This window comes from Manis pentadactyla, chromosome 1 (genome assembly GCF_030020395.1).
Source record: "Manis pentadactyla isolate mManPen7 chromosome 1, mManPen7.hap1, whole genome shotgun sequence".
NCBI lineage: Eukaryota > Metazoa > Chordata > Mammalia > Pholidota > Manidae > Manis > Manis pentadactyla.
In genome coordinates, this window is record NC_080019.1 from 164,575,065 (window position 1) to 164,580,789 (window position 5,725).

Here is a 5,725-nt window from a genome sequence, read left to right on the forward strand (position 1 = left end):
GAAAATTTTATACTGAATACAAAGGTGGCATGAAGTCAACTGTAAATGTTGAGTGTGACCTAATATTAAATGTTCTTACTGACCTATTACAATGACAACAGTGCTAGTTGTCAGTACGTAGAGTACTTGTGAGGCTATGAATGTCTTGTTAAAATAATTCTTACTGCATACTTAGAAAAAAACAATAGGCTCCTAAATTACACTCCCAAATATTTTTCAACTTGTTCCACTCAGGTCTCACTAAGGTCTTTATAAAAAGCTAACAAAATGTTGAACAAACATGGAGAAGTTAAACAACCAAATGTGGTATTGACTATGATGTGGGAGCAATATAAAACATTTTAGATGAAAAAGGCTCATTTCAAATTAATGCCATCACTAAAGGGCCTGTAAAGCCTTGATTTAGAATTAAATCTTATGTTGTTATCATGTATCATACTCGATCAATAAAGACAGAATAAGCAAACATGATTTGGGAAGTATTTTTTATTTTCTATTGGCAAATCATTGAAACAGAGTACTGGGTAGATATCTTTAAAAGCCCACGGGTGTGCTTCTCTACATACATGTCCTGGGAGTCCTACATCAGAGCTTGTTTTTGGGTTTAACAAAGATCTCCAGTGGAAATTATCCTAGTGAGGTTTTTACCAGAAAGCTGAAACATTCTACTTGGTGAATAGTTTTGCCTGTCAGGATCACAGGGACTCCTGAGTGACTAATTTGTAATGTCACACTTCAGGTATGTACTCCAAATGGAATTCTTTAAGATCAATATGACTGAAAAATAGGGATAAGGGAAAAATTTCAAATACTACATGTTGCCTGAATTTTAAGAATGTTTTTGAGTATCCAAAACAAAAACCAAAAGGGAGTAAAAATGTCCCTTTGAAAGTTTTGGTTCTACTTGCCATTACAGAAAGGTGCCTGAGAAGGAACATAATAGCTAATGTTTGCACAGTCCTTTACAGTTTTCAAAGCACTTCCACATATAGTACTCAGAGGATCCCAGTGTAATTTAAAAAAAAGATTACTTTTTAGAAAAACCATCCCGAGAAAGTGAAGTAGAAAATAATTTGCCTGCTTTTGTCCAATGACGTTTATCCATAATCTCTCGGGTTTGGTACCAGCTGCAGCGGAGGAGGAGGCAGAGCCACAGGCTTGGCGGGGATGAGTGTGGGCGGGTGGGTCAGGGATGGAGCTGGTTGGAGGCGAGGGACGGATGGCAATCCACTGCTCTGGGTGAGGCTGCGTGTCCAGGGACATCAGCTCCAGAGCTGGAGGGTTCTGGAGGCTGCGGATGACCCTGCTCAGTGAATGCAGAACCGGGGCTGAAGCCCAGGCACTGTTATCCACCAGGAAGGAGTCTAAAGCCAGATGGATCATAGTGGACACATGCGAGTTCAAGGTCAAGGGCAACATAGCCAGATAAAGGATAAAGGTCAAGATAAAGGAAAAGCAAACAAACAAACCAAGCAAAGCAAAATGAAACAGGAGGATTGAGAGGGGGAGAGGAGGAGTAAGCTGAGGAGGGCACAGTGAGCATGAAGAACCCAGCCACAGAGCCCAGACCAGGCACCCCCTGCACCTCTGACCTTAGGCTCAGCCTCGTCCTCAGTTTGGAGAAATCCATGCCACAGTTTCAAGCTTAAACTTTTCCACAGGCTCTTGAATGAATGAAACCATGTCTTGAGTAACAGTTTATTTTCAGTAGGAATCTACTGCATGTTTATATATATATATATATATATATATGTATTTTTTTTTTCTCAAATCATAGTCTATCATCTCAGATTTCAGATTATCTGAGTATGCTTACATCATATCAATTCATAAATTAGGAAATCTTTTTTTCCCATATTTCTGATATGGTGGGAAGATGGAACCAGGTTAATCTATATTCTTTCTTACTGTCATAGGAACTAAAAAAGAGCCTGCACTGTTCTTTCATTTTTAATCCCCTTCATTACTAAACTAGCAAGGGTATGAATTCCCTTCTTCCTCTATACCCAGTAATGAGTCCCAGACATGAGCTCTTATCACCCTCGTTTCTGTGAGCTAAAGCAGCTTACCCAGCCAACCCTTTCCAAGTGATTCACTCCCTGTATCATCCCTGGAAAAAGTCTGAGGCTGCTTCCTATTTGTAAGACCTACTCCTTTCATTTTCTGGTTCACATTTGTTATCTCTCTTTTCACAAAAGTTGATTCAACAAATACATATTCAGTTATACCTTCCCCTTCAGCTCACATTGCAGCAGGAGCAGAGACAGGATGAACTTGGCATTTACACTTGGGTGCTGAAATGCCTTCATGTGTGGATTAAAGTGCCCACTGGGTATTTCCGTACCATCATCTCTGTGGCAGCTGCATCCTGGTAATTGATCAGTTAGTAGTTGGTGCTTCTTGAATGGACAGGCTGCTCTTTCCCTGCAGCCCTTTTCTCATGGTAGGTGAGCCTCTGAGCATCCTCTTTAAGTGGTGCTTAGTGGAACATGCCCAGTGGTTCTGAATGCAAGGCCATATGCCAACATCAGTATTGTGTGTTCAGCTAATCCTATTCCTGGTTTGTAAGACTGAGAAGCAGCAGGTAAGAATGTAAGAGGGACAGAAGAGTGGGTTGTGACAGGAGCCAGCAGGAGGGAGAAAGGGTGGTGGGAAAGGATCTGCCCCTATAGCAGAGCAGGTGCTGTGAGTGGGCCTGGCTGACAGTTGATGTTCTTGGATGCTGGGGGGAAGAGGGTGGGCAGTGGGGGTCCAGGGTCAGGATTCAAGGGGTTAAGCAAGTCCCAGACATACAGAGGCAGAGGCAGGGCTCAGGTGACAATAGAAGTGGAGGGGCACCCGGCCTGGTGAGCTGAGCCTATTTGGCAAGCACAGCAGGCCCTTCAAAGGCATGGAGTGTGGAAGGCGGGCTTTGTGGGTGGCAGTCTATGTGGGTGCACAGGGCCCTGAACTCAGCTTAACACTCCACTTTCATGGTCTTGAAATTCTTAACAATTTTTTAGCAAGGGGCCTGGCATTTCATTTTTCGCTGGGTCGGTCCCGAGTGGTAGTATGGGATTGGACAGGGGAGGGGAGGGCAGTGTTTCTTCTCAAGCCACATGGCCCATGACAGCAATTTAGGATTTGGGACAAACGTCCATCTTGCTCCACAATCTCCTTCAATCTCTGTCTCCTTACCCTGCTTGATGCTTCTTAAGAGCAGTCTTCACTTTCTGAAATTAGAGTATTTGTTGTTTACTTGTTTATTGCTGTAGAAAATGAGAGTTCTTATGGCCAGGATCCTCCCCTGCTCCTAAACTACTTGATAGTGTCACTGGCCTGCTGCTAGGTGACTGCTTCCACACCCGCTGGCAATGAGCCATTGTTGTCAGTGTTACTACATAAAGAGCCCAGCCCGGTGCTCTGCAGGGAGGCAGAGACAGGCTTGCTGCGTGCAAACTGCCCCACAGGCAGATATGATTCTGGCACTCGACCTGCCACCATGAGAATAAAGCTTGGTATAAACCCTTTCACCCCCTAATATTCCATTGCTGTTATTCGGTCTCATGGAATCCAGAGTGAACTTGCCCAGGGGCAATCTGCCTTGGGGAGACAATTTCCCATCTCTCTTTTTCCCAGGAGAGGCAAGGACTTTCTTCATCTTGCTCTTTGCACTATCCCTGTTCCTACAGCAGCACCTGCACATGGAAACCTGGGTTGCATGCGTGGTTAACTCCAAGCTTTGGGAATGCCAAGGTGCCAAGGACCCCAGAGGAATTGTTAGACTCCACAGGGACCAGGCAGAGCTAGGAAGGAACTCAGTCCTATACACAAGGCTTGGGAGTGTGCCTAGAAGATGAGCAACTCTGTCTCAGGGAAGGAGGAACTCGACATCTAGGTAGAAATTTATAGTAGAAGCAAGATCAGTGTTTCCGCTGCTTACCTGCATCCTGCCTCTAGCTGTCTGGGAAGGGAACCGAGAGATTGGATGGAGTATGTAGCTAGGGGAACCACTAAGTTAGGCTGAAGCAGGAGAAGGCAATTTAAGTAAGACTGAGGGTTGCAGATACTCAAATTTTTTGACTGCCTAAGACTGTTGTCCAAAATGATGAGTTAGCTATGCTAGTGTTCTAAAGCAAAATGGAAATGGAAAACAGTTGTGGGGAATTGTTCTTATCCCAGAAGATTAGTGGCAGCTTCCAAAGTTTCACAAAATCAACTACTGACTGGAATTGCCTATGGGGCTTGACTTAAAGCCCTACTGATGATGTCATCCTGCAAAGTTTTAGGATTGTCATAAAACTAGCTTTTGCCAATGCATGTTTCGTTATGTGTAAAAACCTGTGCTTGTGAGGTCCTGGACCATGGCCACAAATGTTCGCAGTGGCCTCCTGCTGTGGGAGTGTGTCTGGACCCATGGGATAGCGTGGGCCTCTGAACTAGTGCTAAACGTTCCAAAATGAAACAGCTTTTCCCCTTCTGATCTGAGTATTTCCGTAGTACTTCCCCATCTCTGATGTGAAGAAAGTGAAGATTCCTATGGCCAGGATTCTCACCTGGCCCTGGTCCACTTGCTCACTACACATGTGTGGGCAATACATTGGTTATTGACTGTGTATAAAGCTCCACCCAGTGCTCTGGGCTGCATGGCTGCATGGCTGCAAGATTGCAAGACAACAGAGACTGGAATGGTGGTTTCATCGAGGACAGACTGAGATGGCTGTAGGGGTAGAGAGGTCCAGAGGCAGAGATTAGCTTGCTTCATGCAGACTTGCTCTAAGTGGACGGGATTCTAGTGATTGACCTGCCACCTTGGGAATAAATTTGAGTATAAACAACCCCAAGAACATTCCACTGTCATTTTTTGGTCTCACTGAATCCATAGTGAACTTTCCCAGGGCTGAAACCCATTGGGAAGACATCTGGATTTCCATGTAGCTGTGATCTCAATAAATGATGAGCTTGTATCCCTATGAGCAAACCATTGTAAGTGTGGAGGCAACAGGCATAGAATTATTATGTTGATTTCCAGTTATCCAGAAGGACATGCTTGGAAAACTGGTTAAACAAAGAAAGGCCCTCAATACTGTCCAACCTGATGCTGTGCCCTTTATTGTCACCCCTCCTGGTCTCAGGTTAGGTGGGCACAACTTTCTCCTCGTCACTCACACCCCTAATTAGAGGAGGTGAGGGTTGGTTAAAGTACAAGTAGCCATTGTGTTTATCATTTAGGCAGGACATGAGGTTCATTTAATAAGGAGGAAATTATGTGCAAGCACTCAATCCCTTCCTTCCCTACAGCATACAGGTTAAGTCTCAGGTGTTTAAAGGCAGCATGCCTAGGTTCAAATCCCAAAGCAGACACTTACTCTGTAAACTTCAGCAAGTTAATTAACTTCTCATTTTCCCTATGTGAAACATTAACCCCTGCCATATTGGTGAGGATTAAATGAAATGGCCATCTTAGTCTGTCTGGGTTGCTATAACAAAAATACTATAGACTGGGTGGCTTAAACAACACATGCATTTCTCATAGTTCTGGAGGTTGGGAAGTCCAAGATCAAGGCTCCGACAGTTTCCGTGTCTGCTGAGAGCCCACTTCCTGGCTTACAGCTGACAATCTACTCATAACCTCACATGGGGGCAGGGGCAGGGAGCTCCTGGGAGCCTCTTTTGTAAGGACATTCATCCCAATCACCTCCCAAAGGCCCCACCTCTTAAAACTACCACACTGGGGATTCAGTTT

At 44.5% G+C, this 5,725-nt stretch overlaps 1 long non-coding RNA gene across 1 annotated transcript; it reads right to left on the reverse strand.

The window, feature by feature from the left end:
• Positions 1-485: 485 nt before the first annotated feature.
• LOC118934873 (uncharacterized) lies at positions 486-2,136 on the reverse strand. Its single transcript, XR_005033619.2, has 3 exons — positions 2,070-2,136; positions 1,593-1,664; positions 486-1,291 (listed from the first exon to the last, which is right to left on the reverse strand). It is a non-coding gene; the product is annotated as an uncharacterized LOC118934873 (long non-coding RNA).
• Between the last annotated feature and the right edge of the window lie 3,589 nt (positions 2,137-5,725).